Source organism: Dryobates pubescens, chromosome 7 (assembly GCF_014839835.1).
Source record: "Dryobates pubescens isolate bDryPub1 chromosome 7, bDryPub1.pri, whole genome shotgun sequence".
NCBI classification, from domain to species: Eukaryota; Metazoa; Chordata; class Aves; order Piciformes; family Picidae; genus Dryobates; species Dryobates pubescens.
This window is the reverse complement of record NC_071618.1, coordinates 3,119,874-3,140,286: the sequence shown is the minus strand read 5'-3', so window position 1 is coordinate 3,140,286 and position 20,413 is coordinate 3,119,874.

The following is a 20,413-nucleotide window of genomic DNA, read 5'->3' as shown; positions in this document are numbered from 1 at the left end:
TTCTGAAAAAGAAGTATTTCAAATGAGCTAGAGGAAAGCCTTGGCATGGAAGAAATTAGGTTTGGGTATTTCTAGTGGGAAGGAATAGAGATGATTAAGAAACTATTTTGGGTAGCTCATTAGCTTTCAAATATTGCATGTGTTTGATGATAAAGGTAATAATGCTCACACAAGTACTGTTAGGTGTTTGACTTTGTACCTCACAAAATTTTGATGATAAACTCAACATGGCATATGTTGTATAGCTTTAAAACTACATTTTATTTTTTTTCTTGTAATTGCAAGCAGGGAATTCTCACAGAAATTATGTTCTCCTAACCAGGTCCTTGGGGCTCAGTTTTTGGTGCCATGCTTTGAAATATTTGTATCAGTGCTGAGGAAAAGGCTTAGAATAAGTGTTTGGAAAACCTTTCTGGAATATCATACAGTTAGCTATACAAAGAAGGTATCTAGAAAAGCTGTGCTTTTGCAGTGAAGATTTTAAAGAACTGATTCAGTAATACACTGGAGTTGTTGGAGTTGTATAAGTTTACTTCCATCTGGTTTCTAGTAGTGTTACAAACTAGACAACTTTTTGAGACTCCTCTGGAACTGCATCTGCATGATTCAAAGACAAAGAGATCACTGACAAAATTTGAGGGTAGCCAGGAAATTGGAGCAGTGGTAAATAAAAAAGAGGGTAGACTGCTGAGGCAGTGTCAGTTGGATTATCTTTTGATAACTGAGGTATAAGCAAGCAACACAGTGTTGTAGCATAGGCATAGCAAAAGGGCAGTGGGACGAAAAGAAGGGGAGAAGGGCAAGCATAAGCCTTATCAGTCTGTAATCATATATTAACACTGTACATCACAGAACCTCTGTTGCCAGTTCTGATCTTCGCAGTCCATAGAAAAGCCATCAGAATAGCAGCAGTGCTTTATAATTCACCTTTACAATAACCAAATCAAACAAATTATGCCTGTATAGTTAATTAAGTCAAGAAACATTTGCAGGGAGAAGAATTATTTTTTATGTCTAACTGGTATCATTGGGAAAAATACATGAGCTCTTAGGTGCACAAGCCCTAAATCTCCTCTCTTTTTTCCCAACTGTACCAATCTTTCTTATAAAAAGTACTACTGGTCCTTAAAAAGCTCTATTTTGTTTATACCCTCTGGCCATCATAGCTATAACTATCCTACTGAAGTCAGAAATTGAAGTAACAAGTGACTTGATCAAGTCTAGGAGAATCAACATGAAGGAGAAAGCCACAGTCTCTGTCTTCTGGCATACAAACTGTGACACACTCCAATGGCTGGAAATCCAGTTAGGATCAATTCAGAGTAGAAACTATATTTGCTTTTTATCAGATATAGCAATTAAGTCCCAAACAACATTTTAACACTTTTGTAGATTCCCAGTCAGAAAAAAATACATTAAACCAAGTCTAGATATTTTAGTAAATTATGTAGCTTAAAGACAAGCTGAAATTTGGAGCTTAACAGGTTCTGGTCTGTATTTGTGGTGAGTTGAAACTACCCTCCAAGTAATTTGGAGAAACTATCCCCCCCCGAAAAAGTTACCAGACTAGCTCAGAAGATTTGAGAAGCAAATGAAGCTATATTCACGAGCAAACTAAAATACAGAAATATGAAATGCAATGAATATGTACAAAATAAGCAACACATGTGCTGTGTACATATTTACAATTTATAAGCAAAACAGAAACTCCTCAGAACCCCCTGGATGGATCCAGGGACCCATCCACCTCTTCCCCAGTTCCCTCCCTCCTTCCTGTTACCTCACACAGTAATCAAAACAGAGATAACCCTGCAAGGCCACAGGAGAGAGAGAGAGAGAAGTTGAATGCAGAAAAGATGGAAGAAAAGTGAGAAAGGACCATTTATGCCTCTGCTCTATATTCCCATTAGCAATCCAAGAAGTATGTGGACCTTATCATTATTTTTCTTTTGCATCCATTTTTTTTTTTTTTTTGTAATTTTTGACTTTCAGTATTTGCAGTCAGGCACTAGGGTAAAGTTCCATCTTCAAACTGTAGCAGTATTAAACAGGAGGTAAAAGAATGGATGAACCCAATTGGTCCTCTGACTTTGTAATCTATGTGTCTACAGATGTGTAATTTGTTCCCAGAAACTGAACTTTAAAATGGGGAGTAGAACAGTTCTAAATTTACTGTAATTTATTGTTCTAAATTTGGGGCTGCTACACCACTCAATTTTTCTGTGTTCATCTTGTAAAAAGAAACAGGCAGAGGTTCCACAAGAGAAGAGTCAGGCCAGGCCAACTTATACAGTCTTTTAAACAATCTTCTCACCACAAATCTGTGCCCAAACCTCACAGTTTATCATGTGTTAAGCCTATCCAGATGGTAGGTGATATTCTGGTATTAACAATCCACATCCCTTTCCATATCCATTCCTGTAGAAAATTGCCAGGAAGTCTCCCTGGTGGTCATTTGAAAATAATGGAACCTACTTCTATGTGAATGTACACTACATATATTACAGTATCTTGTTCTGAACTAAAAACCAAGCTGCTTGTAATTTAGAAACTTACATATGCTGCAGAACATGACTTCAAATGGTATGACATTGTACTATTTGCAAGTACTTTATCTGACTGCCTATGACAGTCTCAGGTTCTTAAGACAGAACTTTGAAAAAGAGAAGGAAAGCCTAACCTGCAAGCAGTTTATCTGACTGCCTGTGAGAATTGGAATGATGGGGCTTTGCATGAGCAAAGGTAGGACTCTTCTTTCTGCACAGCATTACAGGCACTACTGCAGCTTCACTCGGAAGACCTGTTAGCTGGGTGCCCGGAACCAATGCATCAGATTTATGGGCTAGGAAACCTGGAGGTTTATAGTATCCATTCCAGACAGCAGAAATAAAAGCGGAGTTGCCGACCAGACTAAACTGGAATGGAGATCTACTAACAGTTAGTTATCCAGTGGTTATAGCAAAACATGGAACTAGATAAAATCCAGTCTTGCAGGAACCACAGAAATCAGGAAAACTTTTTTTTTTCTTACGAACTTCCACAGTTCCTGCATCTCATACAAGTTCAGGCATCCATAAACATTGGCAGATATAACAAGGGATTTTTCTTGCATAGCTACTGCGTTCACTGGCATCTTTTTCTTTCTGAGCTGAAAGCATGCTGTGGCATTCGGAGCTCATTACAGGGTGCAATATGTTGTTACCCCATCCTAGCAACCCAGGGGTACAGATTTTTTTAACACTGTCTTTTTTATACACACTTATCCTTTGCAGAGAATTTTCATTGCATCTGTTACCGGCAGTGTTTTGGTGGCTCTGCTCCCCTTATGAGGTGCAGACAGTGCAGAAAGGAGGTGAGTAGTCAGCAGAATAAGCAGCATGGGAAGTTTTTCAGCTGACTGTTGCCGTGTGTTCAACATCCCTCACAGGGTTAACCCAGAAGTGGACTACTGGCGTGTCTTGACACAACTCGGAAGTTTGCCAGAGAGCATTAATTCAATTTCATGCTTTTCATCAGACTTATTAAATGTACTCATCCCTACCAGCTCCCATACTGACATGGGCTATTATTATTATTATTATTACTTTACAATTAGTGTGTTGTTCCCTAACCACCCTTAAATATGACTGGAGAGTATTTCTGAGTTAATACTTTAAGACCAGTCTAAACTGTACAAAGTGCTGAGAATTACACAGAAGACATTTGTTTTATGTGTCAGAGCACTTTTTCTATATTAAAATTTTTAGGGCAATGCATGTTCCCAGCTCTGTCTTATTTTTTTTCTAGACTCAAGAAATGCCTTAATCTGAGATACGTCTGCATTTTGGAAAGGTGAGGTGTGTTTTGGAGGGGATAGAAAACAGAATGATTGCTCCAAGAAAATGCGGTGAAATATTTCTGAAGAGTTTAAGAAGGAAAAAAAAAGAGCTGAAAATATGAAAATTTACCCAATTCTTGGCAAATTGTGTGACTAATTTTTTCACAATTGTTATTTAAACCCTACACTATTAATTCAGTGCAGTAGCATGAACCTGAAATACAGGCGAACCTGTGTATTGTTTTAGCCTTGTGATGGATCTCAGAGAGTGTACACTTATTCAGCCTTTTGCAGTGCAACCTGTGATAGCATTCTCATGGTGGATGACATCAGTTGCTGAGGGGAGATCACACAGCTGGTTAAAGCACTGTGTTGAGATCAGGTAAACACCATTCAAATTCCTATTTCCCATTTCAGAGAAGTGTGTTGGAACCAACAGACTAAACTGTCTAGTATTTATAGACTTTAGTAATATGGAGTATTCATTAAAAACGAGTTACTTTAGGACTTCTTCCTGGTACTACATTCAAGCTCAGTGTGAACTGTCCTACTTTTCTTTTGTTGGGTAGTGCAAAAATCAACTTGCATTTTGCCTTGAGAAAGAGGCCTGAATTTGTATTTGCTTACAGAGTTCTGCAGAGAAAGCAAGTTTGTCATGTATCTGTCAAGACGTTATCTAGATAATTCCCTTTGATAAGCAGGATCATTTTTCTGGAGCAGTATTGACGAGGACTTTACCCTGGAGTGAATTAAGAGCAGCCGATATGATTGGCTAAATACTTAAGTTCTGCCTGGTATCAGGTATATGCCTTCCATCTGAGAGAGACGGTCTATGTTCTTTGTTAAAAATGTTTTGGGTTACCCAAGAAATGCTCCTCCAGACCTGGTATTTTAAAGTTGGCACTTTTCCAAATCTGGCTATTAATACCTTCAGAAAAAGAAGGTATTCCTGTGAAGACACAGCATTGTACAGAGGGAGCTTGGGAACAAGGTAATTTCTTTTATGACCACTACTGAGCTAGACTGATGTTTGGACCAGAGAGCTGCAAATATAAAAGCATCACTAGACTGCAAAGGCCAGAGATCCCACTGTCCAGCAGAAAAAACCCCCACAAAACAAAACAAAAAAAACCAAACCACCCAAAACCCCACAACACAAAAACCACCCACAAAACAAACAAAAAACCCCCAATGGATCCATTGTCAAAGAATAATTCTAACCAAGCAATATTTTTCCTGAATGTTTTCATCATCATAGCATATTTTCTGTAGTAATGCCCAGCAGCAACAACTGCAGAATAATACATGTAGAACACAAGGCATCTAACCCTGGGATTTGTATTATCATTGCTTCCACTTGATTGAGCACTGGGTAGGAGATTAGCTTCCAAAAATACCAGCACAGGCAAAGTGGGAGAAAGTGCTTGTAGTTAAACCTGTCCACATACCTCAGCTTTCCCCAAGAAGGCTAAGGCTTGAGCCTTTCTGTTCTCCTGTCTATTCTTGAGCTATTCCTCCCTGCCACAGCTGTTGCTCTTCCCTGCACTCACAACCCAATACATCTGCAGAGCAGGCGGTGCACAAGGGGGGAGGATTGCAGCAGTTGATACACTTAGTGAGTTGAGGGCTCGTGACATACCAAGGTGAGGGAGCAACAACAGCCCACACACTTATCCATCCCCTCTGACCCATGCACAAAGGCCACAGCTTTAAGAGCATTTGTCAAAGAAAAGTGAGCAGCTGGGGAGGCAGTCTTCCCAGCTCCCAGAGTTTTTATTCTACATCTTGCATTTTTCTCAAAATGCAACCTGGAGGCAAACTGCACAACCTGAAGATTTCACACGTCATTAAAATTACATGCATACATTCTCAGATATTGTGTGAGTGGAGCAAAGCTTGAGAATATAGCAAAAACACCCAAACAAACCAATAAACAAAACCCAAAACATCCACACATAAACAGAAACACAACCAAACAAAACACAACCCTGTGGACAAAGGAAAGCAGTGGTTTTTAAAGATTTCAACATTGTGATCCAGCTTCATAATTTCTAGGCATTTGGAGCACACATTAATTTAGATTCCTGAGTACGTGCCTTAGCACAGGTGGGACTTGTCTGCTTGAGAATCTGAAGGTAATATCTTTTATGGTTTTAAAGCAGTCAGCCAATTTGTGCTTTTTTCCTGCTCCCATTTCCTTCTAGCTCTCCTATTCCTATTTGCCTTGTGCTTTTCTTTCCTTAGCACTCCCCCGAGTCATCCATCCTCCATCTCACAAAGAAGAGGGAGGCTTGTGAATTGTTATATTTGGTGTTGGAGCACAGGCAAACTTTGAAGGGATCAGGTGAGTTCGTTTTCATCTCATAAACAGCTTCTCGCGCGCTCTCTGTGCTGCAGCCTGTGGTGACACTGACCTCTGGTGATCACGTAAGTAACATACTGAAGAGACACAGCTGCAATACTGAACTAGGGTGGGGTTTTTAACCAGAACAGTGGCTCCTCTTTAATGAAACTGTATTTTCCCGTTTATTTTACACCGTGAAGGATGGACACGGGTATGTCTCCCAAGGCTTGCTACTTCTCTGATTTTACACATGGAAATTATCACAGTCCTTCTGTTACTCCAATAAGTTTTGTACAACATTTCTCAAAGTACATATTGACCATGATAGCCAAGTTTATTGTCTGTCATGCCATTTCCTGAAAAGTGACTTACATATTATGTTTCATGGGGACATTAATTACTAAAACAAATTCAGAATAAGGCTGTGGCCCATGCAGAAGTGACAGCATGCACCTTCTCACAACGCTCTGCAATCCCCAGGATTTCTTGCATTTGCCAAACGTGGCATTAACTCCACTGAAGTGAACGGAAACCAGATCTCCACGCAGGCTAGCTTTTGTCCATCTAGCCAAGAAAAGCAAATAAATCCAGGGCTAAGGCTGCAAGCTTTCAATTGCTCATTTTAAATGTGCTCTATTATGATATTGGAATGATCTCAGCGCAGTGATGTTACAGAATCAAATATGTGCTGCAGACCTTGGCAGAAGTGAGCACTGAGTTAATGAAAAGAGTTTCAGCTTGACATTCATTCTATTTTGTAACCTTAATTCTACTTTAATTTATTCTTTGGAAATTTTAGAGCTTGATCCCATGCAGATGGAGTGAGAGAAAATGTTGTGTTACTTACTAATCGTTAGCAAATCTACAAGATGTGGTGATAGGTTAATGACACAGGTATTGGAAAGTACACTGTGAGTGAACTTTAATTAAAAATGAAAGGACTGGTGATACCCTCATTATACAAGCGATACTTTTTGAACATCATCCTATTCTGCTATAGCCCAGTAGGTGTGAACTGTCCTTTTTCTCCTTAGGACAGCATAAACTACAAGGAAAAGAGGCAAGGACTAATTACAAGCAGGTTGTTTAAGTGAGTAAAAAATTGTTTTCCACAAAAACCCAAAACCCCACATGGCAAGGTGTCAGGTTAGATGAAAGATATAGACAGCTAGATAATAACCCCCTTGACTGTGTGTTTAACTTTTCTTCTATTGATAGGTTTGCTTCGCTACTATTAAACCATTTCATGAATCTATTTAAAACACAACTTTCCTGTAGCAAAATGAAAAAGAATCCTTAGTAGTCTGGCGTACACTTTTAACAAACAGATTTCATTTACTCCTTTGAGCCAAGCAAAATTAGAAGGATCTCTGATCATTTGCCCAAAATTAATGATCAGTTATTGAATAATTAACTGTCATTGATATTTCATTTCTAAACAAATCAATGGACCCATTTAAGCATTTGTGTAATGCTAGTAATATAATCCTTCCTCATATGAACTGCAAGTGAACAGACCAAAGAGAAAAATCACATTCTCCACCTGAAGTAATTATGAGACCTACTTAAAAATCATTTGCCTCAGCAGAAATATAAAGTATTTTTCTGCATAATTTACCTCTAAAATGTGTGCTTTTGGCTTCCACTTTAAAAAATGAAACCTGTGTGAGCGAACATAGTGCTCCAGTATCTTTGAAATGTGAGAGCAGGAGTGTAGATGATGTGTGAGGCACCCATAGCCACAGTGTCCAAAGAACCTGCAGAGAAGGGCATTGATTGCCTTCCAGTTAGGCACTCATGGGGTATCATGCGACTCGTGTGAACTGGCTTGCAAAAGATGGGGCTAGGGAGGGAAGCAAAAGTCAGGTCATTGCTTCATTAATTTCTTCCTCCTGATTGTGGATTGCTTTCCTTCCCACCACCCAGCACTGCTCTTCAGGGCAGCCAAACAGAGTTTGATAATCTAGGATTTAAGTTAAGAAGACCATCTTCTTTAATAACAACATAATGTGCTTGTAGTACATGGACAAAATTGCTGCCGCCATTGAGGACAGCTTTATAGAGGACACTCTTCCTGTATTTTTGAAAATACTCTGGAGTGTCACATTCAACACTGAACATTGATTGTCTTAATAAAGGGCAGTGGCACGTAAGCACTTCAGCCAGGGTGCGGAAGGGAGGGGAGTGCTGTTTATTTCAAGGCACAACTACAGAAAACTATAAAAGCATACAGAGCAGGAGGTAATTTTAAAATGTAGTGTAGCTTGCTCAGAACACAGCAGACTTACCCTTCAGCTAATAGGATAATGAATGCTTAAAGCAGAGTTATTTATTAGTATTAGGGAGAGATGGCATTTTGAGAGTTTACTAAGAGGCTTGTGAACGTAACAAACACCACAACTGGAAACAGAAATGTTTGCTTTATTATTTCAATGAATGTTTAAACAATAGCAATAACAATAACTCAAAGCATAAGAAATGCAAAATATAGGACTAAAAATCTTAGTGCTTAGCTGTACTTAAAAAAAATTAATTATTATATGGCTAAATCGATCCAAAAATGTAGTTATTTTTACTGTCACTCATTCACTCTCACCCTTTGGCAACAAACACGTTGGATTTGCCTTCATATTTCTATTAACTATTGCTTAGAGAGTTACACTCCCACTCTTCTGGAACAGCAGTAGCTGGATATTTCCAAAACAAAAAATCCTGAAAATCCTGAAGCACATTCTCTGTCTTAGCTGTCCAATTTCAATAAGCTACCCAATTCTGCCTCAGTCTGGTATTTGTAGGTTTTATAAGGGAAAAGGCAGAGTCAGTAAGAGATTGGAGAAGGCACAGATTTCCCTTCTGTCCCAACAGAGTGTCTGCATTCTCTCTCAGTTTTGAAGAAGGTTTATGTATAGGAATATGGCTGTCCCCTCCTATTCTGCTGAATTTACCAGCTGACATGTAACAAGACTGTATTTTAAAATGTTTGTGAGCTTCTTTTTTAGTGAAAAATCTGTAGGTATTTCCCAGCCTTTCCAAATGTGAATACATTAGAGACATATGCCAGCATATTGGGATTTTTTTTTTTCTGCTGCAGAAATTAGTACAAAAGCAATATGCAGCTATGTCTGGTTCCACTTCTGAGTGTGGAGCAAGCTGGGGAGGGAGAAGAAGGTCCCTGCTAAAATCTGGGCAAGGGCTGCTGCAGTTTCAATTTTTGTGTGTGACTGGCTGCTATAGGGCTCCATTTATGATTGTTTCATGCTAGGAAAATTCTGAGCCGATATAGAGTTTGTATCTGAGAAATATTTTAATCACAAAAATTTTGTTCTTCACAGCAGAGATAATTTCTAAACATAAACAATAGAGAATTAAGTGTGTTTATATGAAGAAGGAGTTTGCAGGATAAACAGAGGATAAACATACACTGACCCAGAGAATGAGAGGACTTAGCAGCTTAGCTTTAGCCAATCACATCTACTGTGGATGCCCAGGCATCACAGCATGTTGCAGCAAGCTCCCATCTCAACCTTAAGAATGCTCTCATGCATGGAGTCACCGTGTATGTTCCTATCATACCTGAAATGTTAGCAATTGAAAATGAGACACGTTCAGCTGACATATTCACAGTGTACAGAGCATTGAAAGAAATTAAAGATGCAAAAGAAATGTTAAACCAACCCATTTTTTTTTTCTTCCCTTTCAGCTGTTTGAACAGCAAGCTTCTTATTTCTTTCCTATGAATCTACACAGGTAATAAAAGGGAATTTTTAAGCAGAAGTGGTAAAGTTTCCTAGCAGAAAATGTTTATATAATACCTACTTATCTCAAAATGATAATGATGAGAACAGCTAAGAAGCAATTACTGTTTGCTTGAATATGCTGCCAGTGATAATGTTATGTGATTTTATTTATTATTTTAGTTTCACAGTATTTGACAGAAATTGAATCATCCATATTTGTATTATCTGTACATCAAGCTTTTTGTGGCTGGCAGTTACAGTTACCTCCAAGTTCTGTGTGGAACTATACTATACAACATTTTCAATATTTATTGTAAGCAGAAATATTATTTAGAACATTTTTAATCGTGGAAGTGCTATTTTTATAGCCATATTTATTGATAACTTAATAAAGGTATTTATTTGTCAGCCTGGTACCTTAAATAAATAAAGGTAGCACACTCCTCTTTCAATTTAATAAATGAAGTATGTGGGTGAAAACTGCTAGCCTGAATAAAGGATATGATGAACATTTCTTTTCAAAGCTATGATCTAGTTCCTTAATTTGAATAAAAACAAGTCTGATTTAGAATTAAATGGATACCTTGCACTGAGATCTGCCTCCTTACTTTGTTTGGCATTTTAGTTTTTTTTCCTTATTATTCTGTTCTGATCATGTGTTCTTAGATTCTATAGCAATGAAGGCCAGCAAAAATGTTTCCCTGCCTCAGAATCTTTAACTACGTATATTTTATGTACATATATTTTATGTATGTTATTGGATCTGAAACAGCTGGTTTTGAAGTAATTCCCCTTGGAATATTTACAATTCAATAGCAGTATCAGAGAGACCATAATGTGAAGCTCACTATAAAGAAAAGTAAACCAGGCATAATTTCAAAGTTTAGACAATTAGGAAATATAACAAGCAGCAGGCGTAATGAAAATTATACAACATTTCTCTTAGTTTCTTTGGTTAGTTGTTTGTGGGTTTGGTTTTTGTTTATTTGGGTAATTTGTTTTGCTAAAGACATTATTCTGTTGCTGCCCCCTGACAGTCCAAATTTTCTTTATACATACCTGAAATAGATATGTTCCAATCTTCCTGAGTTCTGGCTTTGAGACATAAAGGCAACTTGGTTTTGATTGTCATCTGGTACTATCCTTTTTGGTGCGATAGGTAAGAGATGCTGAATTAAAACAAACTCATTCCAGCATTTGTTGACTTTAAACTCCAAACATACATTTACCTGAAATGACAACTCAAAACAATTTGGAGAGGGCAAAGAAGTGTTTTCTCTCCAGTTCAAGGATGGATGCTCTTATCCAGCTGATCAAGTCAGCAACCAGTTTCAAGCATAACTACAAAATAAAAGAGTAAAGACTTTTCTTTTCTCCTTTCACTCTACTTTTATTACTTCAGTATATTTATAGGTAATGTGACAGAGAATTAAATCAAAACACTGATTGAAAAATGCATAACATTAATGTGACAACAGTGTTTTTATATCTAATGATAAACTCAGAACACTTCCCTTAGTTTACACAGCTGATTGTAGCTAAAGGCAGCACTAGACTTTTATTCATTTAGGAAAGCCGTTATTATAGTTTTTAAAATCATTACATTTTGTAGGCAAAATTAATTTTGTTTACTCAAATCAGATAAATGTTATAGGTATTTTATTCATAATTTTTCTGCTTATGTATATTGACATTTTTCACCAGATTTTTCCAGCGCTCCAAGTTGGGATGTCAAAAACTGTGCTTGCAGAAATGAAAGTATCCTCATTATGCAAATTTAGGTTCCACTGATAGGCATGTTCTGTTTTATAAATTACATCCTCTTGTCAGAAGTCAAATTGTATTTGAATAACTTCACGGAAATTGTCACCAAGATTTTAAATTGTGTGCCTTGTATGCCATTGTTGATTTAGTCAGTGAGTAAAAAATGGACATATGTTGATTTTTAAGTATGTGCATGATTGTTTTGTCATAAATGCTATTTAAATGAAACCTAGATGCATATGTAATTTTTCATGTATATTTTTGTAAAGTTTTGCATTATATAAATAATCTTAATATTTATATTTAATAAAATATGTTAAACAGTACTAGTTGCTGTATATTTTAGTCTTAACAAGTTTGTTTCCTATAAACATTCTTGAAAAAATTTCCTGTAGGGTAAAATAAATATACATGTTTCGATACAAATATTAAAGTATAAAAGTTAAAATGAAAAGTGAACTTGAATTATGAAAATTGTTTTTATCTGCTATAAAAAGACTGCCTTTCCTATTTACATTTTTTCATGAAGTTAAAAAAAACCCCAAACAAACAGCCCAACACACGTACGTTTCACTCATATTGTTGAGTATTTAGTAACACACAAATGCAAGTTGATTTCTTATTGTATGCTTAGCAATTTAATTAAAAATACATTTAAACTCATTTAAAAGAATAAACTGAGTTCAGACAATAATATATTTAAATAATTTATAGAGCACTGAGGTGCTTGTTTTAATTTAGAAAATTATGTATTGCTCTCTTATTTAAAAAGGGGGGGAAAAAAAAAAAGGAACGAAAAAGACAAAGTAATTGATGAGAGATATGTTACCAGCATAAATATGTCCTTTACAGAAGCTCATAGTTCGGTTGATCTTAGTTTTCAGAATGCCCATTATTGTAGCTGGAGTAATCTTTGATGTTAAGAAAAGTGGAAAAATCAAAGTGAAGTGGTAAATCTGTTCATTTTTCAAACATATTAATCTTGTCAAGATAATACATAAAATCAATCTTTGCAATTTTTTTCAGAGCCTTTTATTCCCTTTTATCCAAAATATGAAAGCACTTAGGAGGATAAAGAAATGTGGATGACTTTGGAAAAATGATCTGAAAATATATTTTGTCTGTTGGTATTAAACAGTGACACAATAATGTGAACTGTGCGTGGTCAAAACATGAATTACTTGTTCAACTATTGGTATTCATCATATTTGTTCTGCTCATAATATGAATATACAGCAAATCTCTGGTACAGCTTTCTTAAAAATTCCACTGAATTTCAAACCCTGACAGTAACAAATACAAATTGCACCAGCCCAAAAAAATTGTTGGGGCTAATTTTAATATTAATGAATTCTTTACAACCTCAGTTCAGCAGTTTCGATTAAGCTTTAATTAGTAGCCAGAGGGGAATCCAAAACAAAAATAAGGAGTTGAATTGCTAATTAAGTTAGTTTGATGAGGTAGAGTTTTAGTAAAAGACTGGTTGTTGTTGGCTGTGCAGGTTCTGACAGGCTGAAAATACTAAAGATTATCATTATTGTAACTAACCTTCTGCATTACCACCAGATTTCAGCAAGGAGTAGACAGTTCATTAGAGTACAACACTTTTGTGTGTCAGTACGAGAATTAGCGTCTTGTTAATAAGATAGCAGTGCATGGGAACCACAGACCAAGACAAGGAATTGTGGTTTTAAATTTGACTGGTGATAAATTATCTAGTTATTTGATACTCCAGTATGCATCTGAATCTAATGTGCATTTATTTGTTAGGAACTGCTTGTCAGTCAATTCATTTCCCAAACGGATTTTTTTTTATGAGGCTACTGGGTTTAGTGATTTTTCTTTTAACATGTCCATCACAGTCACAGGTTTCTGAATTTACATGTTTTAGATACTACAATGTTCACCAAAAATTGTATTCAATAGTATATATGTAGATGCAAGTAGGTGTGGTGTTAGATGCTCTACCTCCAAAGCCTACAGCTCAAAGAAGAAAATGTAAGAAAAAAAAATATACACAGACTTAGCTGAAGGAGCAGCATGTAGTTAAATTATATAGCTGTCTTTTCCTAATGATGTCTTTGATAACAGGTTAAAATCTCAGCCAGATTAAATAATTATAAAATTAATTTTTACATTGCCAAATTAACTATTGCATTCAATTAAATATTTTTGACATTACAAGTGTGCTACCATAGCTCCCAAAAGATTACTAATTATAACCTCTAAAGCTCTGCAGTGATAGCAATTCAACCAAACTGCACATAAGAAATGTGTTAGATATCTCTGTAAGGATCGTATGGAATGTCATTTGATTTCACTATTCTTTGATATTTTCTATAATTCATATTTTGTCCTTTTGCTTAAGGTTTTGAAGCCTACAAGCCAAATAACGAAGGGATAAGGGAAGACAGAAAAATAAATGATATTGTTTCTGTGGCATTAAATATAAGCCTGCTATCAGAGCTACATAGCACCAGCGAATTGTAATCAGGTGCTTTGACTTAACACTGTTTTGTTTTATAATAAGAGTGGTTGCCATATGTTGGAAGTCCTATCTATCTGTGTCTTAGGGGTTTCATACCTCTGTAACAAATCCAAAAACTCATTTTATAATACCTTAAATCTACCCATTGTAATGTAACTCCACTAGTGTAAATCCACGTCAAACTTTGCTCATGAATGTTGCTAGAAGATTACTTATATTATCACTGAAAGCAAAGGGAAGCATTGAATTAGGATGCAGAAGATAGAGGAAAAATAACTTTCCCTAAATCTTCTTTTAATGCATAGTTTACAATTTTCTTTCACTCAGCATGAAACTGATTAAAAGCACATGGATGCCTCTCATAAAGAATGTTTTGCACAAATAGATGCATTGTTTAATGTATTTACATCCCTGAATGCTTGGAATTTGAACTGTAATACAGCCATGTAGCAGTGGTTGGAAAGGAGAATATGTTATCCAATATACATCTATTTGAATATACAGTACATTCCTCTGCTGTCTTACTCTCTCCCAGTTGCATACAGAGATTCTCACTGGAAGACCAGAGCCTGTTACAATAAACAGATTGCACTGCTTGTATAAGCTGTCAGGGGCACCATTTCCACTAAGTATCACACCAGCAAGTAAAAAGGGTGATATGTCCATCCCTAAGAGCAGATGTATAGGCACATACAAACTCCCTGCTCATGACCTTATTTAATTGAAAAACAAAGTATATTTAAAATCTTTTAAAGGAGCCATGATGAGTCTGGTTGTTTTTTTTTCTTTCTAGGCTTACTTTCTTCAGTGCACATAGATAATTTGTTTTATTTCTCAGTTCACTACTTTCCAAATACCAAAAGGACATTTTCCCCTGTAGTTCACTCCCTGAATCAACTGACACTGAACTAAAAAACCAAGCAAAGATTTCTGGATGAGAGAAATAATATGCAAGATCATTTAAAATCCTCAAAATACCCCAAAAGCAGCTTGCAAGTATAACCCATTGCCACCTTTAAATGTTTTGTGTTCCCAATGTTCCTCTTCCTATGCCAGTTTTAATGCTGGTCTCTTTACTGACCTTAGCGTAATTGCTCCTGACTGACAACTGTGCAAATGACAGAAAAATAAGACTTTTTATATGATGAAACAAGTCTGTGAAAGTTGTGTCACTGAAGAACATTCAATTACTCCTGTTACTAAGTATTTTCCCTTTTTATTTATTTCAGAATCAGATGCAGATTATTCTCATACACAACACTTAGAATATCATACCATATCGTAAAAAAATCAAAATCTTTGCAGTCACAGTATTTTAACTAGATGTTCAGTTTTATTAATGGAGTTCATGGAAAGCTGGTCATCATTTCAGACTGTAAATACTCAAGACAGTAAAAACAGCAGTACTATAAACAGAATAGATTATTTGTTTTGATATGGAATCTTAAGGTAAAATTCATAGTATACATTAAACTGAAATTAAATTAGTTTCTGCTTTGTATATGTCTCTGTGTGTGTGTGCATGTGTGTATGTATGTCTATACATAGATATATAAAAATATAAATGTATATGTACTTGTGTCTCTGAAATGATCTTGTTTCCCCACTCTCCAAAAGCATTTGCTCACCAGACTCCCAATCCTACTAGATATGAATTTGTGTGCCTGTGTGAGTACGCGCATGCATGTGCGTGTCCAATCCCTGTGAGGACACAGAGATAAGGAAGGAGGCTGCCTTTATAATATTTTGTTTAAAATCTTATTTTGTGATTGGTTTGTACATACAAGATGGTTTTATATTGCTGACTTTAGTTTAGGAATAACCGAATAGCACCTAGCAGAAAGAACATTAAGGATGAAAATAAAGGAATCCCAGAACTTGTAATATTTTGTTTGGATGTGGCATATTCTACTGCAACAAAAATCAAAATGAAAACATGAAATAAGTGTGAGACTTTTTGAGTACACATGAAAACCTTAAAGTGGACAATATCAAGAATTTTCTTTGCTACACCAGGTGTTGATGGCTTCTTTTGTGTAATTTCTCTAGAAATATATCACCCACCGAACCATCTGAAATAAACCTGAAGTAATATTTTTAGACAGGCTTGAGAGGAAGATACTTTCCGAAAACACATCCCTGGTTCTCATAGAAAATAAGCACTGTTTGGAAGGGACAAACTGTTGATGAACAATCTATTGTCATTGCAATGAGTTAATTAGACAGTCCTAGAAGAAGAAAGTATCTAACACTTTTTGTGTGTGAAAGAAAAAAACAACAAAACCCAAACAGACCAAAACCAAACCCCAAAAGACCCACCCTCACTTGCTTTCAGTGTAAGAGGATATTTGCATTTTGAGTAAGCCAATAATTTTGACTGCATTTGGATATATCTTGAGAAATTTTACCATACACCTTACAGTACAACTGCTCAGCCCTGTGTTCATTGGAGGAAAAAAAAAAAAAGAGAGGCAAACACAAATTAGAAGGCAATAAGCTTTTAAGAGCTCCATTGTTTAATGGATGATGCCTTGAGAAGTCTGAGCTTTGAAGACTGTACAAAAACATCTGTGAGCTCACAGCTGAACAGCGGCTTACAGCTCTTTCACAAATTAACTGCACAGATTTTGTTTTTTTTTTTTTTAACATTAGTTTTTTTTTTTTTATTATTTTGACATTTGAATGAATAGCAGGTATTTCTAGCTACTGTAAATCTCTTCCCACTGTGCACATCAAACACAGAAGAGCTTTCATTTAACCTAGTTTAGTCAGTGTTTTCGGATCTCCACTCTGTAGTGCCCAGATCTGTGCTGAACTTGCCGTGAGATCTTGCCAAACATGTACAAAAGAATCAAATTTCTGCTCAGATTCATGTTCCTCGTGATTCGCTAGGAGTTTGGGAATGTGTTGTAACAGTGTCCACTGAAAAATCAATGTCTCTTCCCATATCATTAGACAGATGGACAGGCTGGCGGACAGGACTAGCCTAGTTTGGGGGCATGAACAAAAATAACACGATCATATTTCAACTCATTGTTCAAGTTTAATGAGTTCTGCCATAGCTCCAGCACTGGAGGGTTATTGTGGGGGAAAAACAAAGGGACCCTTCTTTTGTCTTTCTTCACAAACTATCAGGCCCCATTACTGAAAATTAAGGTTCAATAAAATTCGTATTCAGAGATAATTAGCGGACAGCTTTGTGGTGCGGTGGATAATATGACCAAAGTGCTGGTTCACAGCAGTGTGTGCTGAAGTGTGAAAGAGCCAGTTCTCTGTTTCTGTTTCTGAGGTCATACCCCCTCATCCTGCATACAATGTGGCAGTCAAAATGCAGCATTCTTACCTGCTGTGATAAAAAATACACCAAAGCAAATAAATTATTTCAACCCCCCTACCCCTCACAGCTTTTTTTTTTTTAAACAAAGCTAGATCATTAGTAATAAACTATGACTTCATTAGAATGTTCCACATAACAGGATTACAGAGGAATGTGTCAATAACTGGCAAAGGTTTGTCTTTCATTAATTAACACCTTTGTATGAATACAAACTTGTTATCCTCACTTTTTATAGGTGAAATATTACCATTAAAATTAGACCTTCGTTTTTTTAAGAAAAAAATAAAAATCTTGATGCTGTTAATTTGTGCAAGTGAACATTTTCCAAATATTGTTTAGATTGAAAAATAAACCAAATCTCAAAACAGGCAACATTTCAGAAAGTCTTCTTTTCTCTGCGCTCAGCGAAAGGAAAGTTTCAGAGTTCTACTCATTTACATAGACACATACATAAAAGTGTGTATACATATTCTCTCCATATAGGAGAATATTTAAAGCAGTAACTAATTAAAGTATTTCTTCTGGTTTTGTTGCTTAACAAAAATGTACATAAACTGCTTCAGCTTTGCTTTTCCCATCTGTCACTGAAGAAACAGCTCATAAGCTCAGGGGCAGCACATAACACTCAATTCTTTATCCTATCGTATAAATGTCTATGTGGACAGAGAGTAAAGAGCAAACTCTAACTAGAAGAAGAGTGTTTCTCTAACTTAGAAACACAGTCATTTATATTTTTACCAATTTCAGCTGATGTCTTGTAAATTGTAGCATTTGTAGAGATGGTGAGTAAACTATTCATACATGTAATGGAATCCTGGCTTAAGCTCAATGCCAAAATGTGATGGTATTTCACTGATGATGTTTATTTTGGTCACTAAATTACTTACAAGATGGATCCCATTAGGTGAAATATGTGCTGGTGCTTAAAAATCTCACCAACACTGTTGAATTTGGTGGGGTGATCAAAACTTCTAAAATCATCTTGTGCCCTTGAGGGTTATAATACCTTCCATTTTGGAAGATTTGGACTAGAGTCCTACTTGCTCTGGCATGGGCTTTTCTCATAGAATCAGTCAAAAAAATACTTATGCAAAACAATGATTCCGTAAATGGACATTTTCACATCCCTTGCCCAGGCTTTGCAGGAAAGGTGGATAGAACAATATCTATCATGAGTCTTTCTCCAGTAGTCACTGTATATTTCCAGACACTGGTGGGGTTTTTGTTTTCCTAAACTTATTTTTATTTCATAATCTACTGCACAATAAGCATATTCTCAAAAACCTACAGCAAACAGGAAATGGGAGCACATTTGCTATCTTGTTCAGACAAAGGCAGTGTTACCTTAAAAGCCTGTATGGAAATATCTAAAACAATGTTGGATTTGTCATCCACATCAGAGAGCCTTTCCATGAGCTTAAATTTGAATTCAACTCATCAAAAGCAGATCATTTTTTTTTATTCCTCCCCAAAAGTCTGTTCTCTGATTGGTGGGGGAAAAAGTCTTTACTTCATCATCGTTTTTCAGGAGATGGCTCTTTGAAATTTCATGGTCTTCAAGATTTTTCAAACCCTTGGGATTTATTTCTTCTTTTTACAGCAGCTTGATGCATGAAAAAATCTCAGCACCCTGCCATACAAGGCTAAACTACTGATAATATGGAATCAAGTTTATTAACATTATGTAAGGAAGCACTCTCGTCTTTAGTGTTTGGTGAACTTAGTATGTGATTAGAAAAGGAGGATTAAGGCTGTGTCTACATTAGCAAATAATTCAGTGTGATAAGAACAAATCAATGGATTAAACCAGTCAATACTGAAGCCCTGCATCTTGCAGTTGAAAGTTCTCACTTCAGAGCAAGTTATAGTATGATCTTCTGGCCTGAATGTCCTTATTTCATGCATGGTTCAAAGTCATTCACTCCATGTTCAAATGCTTATGGCTGTATGAGGGAACACACCACATTTGGTGCATCTCTCCAGTGGAGATCCTCATTAAGTTTTCTCTGAAGTGTAGTTCTCAGGCATCTAGTTTGCAGGCACAAAAACATACAGTACAATAAAATAAAACAGATTGACATGAGGAAACTGAAAGACTATAAACCAAATTTTAGTATGATGCAACCTAAAAAATGCTTCCTTACTAGATGAACATGGGATATCACAACTCCTAGAATTTAAGCGATTGTCTGTCCCCTGGTCATCCCCCTTAGTGGTACAGCATTCAGACATTAACTCCCACTGCAACCCCCACTCTAGATCAAGAAGTTGGGCTGAAAACCCTCCTGTAGTGTGCCGTGGATACTTCAGTAATTCCATCACTTGCAGTTCAGCTCCTTCAGAAACATCCTAGGGAAAATGTATCATAATATAAATTAAAGTCTGCAGGACTGTTAATCTTACCCAGGGTTATGTCTTGGATACGTGGAGGTAAATTAGAGAGGCTGGCAGTATTCTGACACTTCACAGTGGCATTTCAATAGAGATTTCCAACACCATGAGGACCCTTTGGCAGTCCATGCAGCACAAAGCCAGGCAGCCTTTGCAGGGTGCTGTTCCAGAGGCAGTCTCACTGAGTTATCACAGCCCTGTGACAAGCTGATAAACTCTGTCGAGGAGTCAATAAATCAGCAGTGATTGTTAGCTTAGGCCTGGTGACCCTCAAATTTAGATATACTGCCTCTAGACCTGAGCTGATTCACCAGCAGTCATCTTGGCTATCTTTGCCTCCATGGTGAAAATGTGTCCACAGCCTCCTGCCAGTGTTTGAACTGCACCTTTTCCAAATCCTTAGGCTGATGGTATTATCCTGATCTATGCTCTTTTGTTGGAGGTCTCTGTCAAGAAATTCAAGCCAGAATATGAATCTTCTCCTTGTAACAGAGTTAAGCAGTTTTCTACCTGTGTGAAGATTGACATCAGCTAT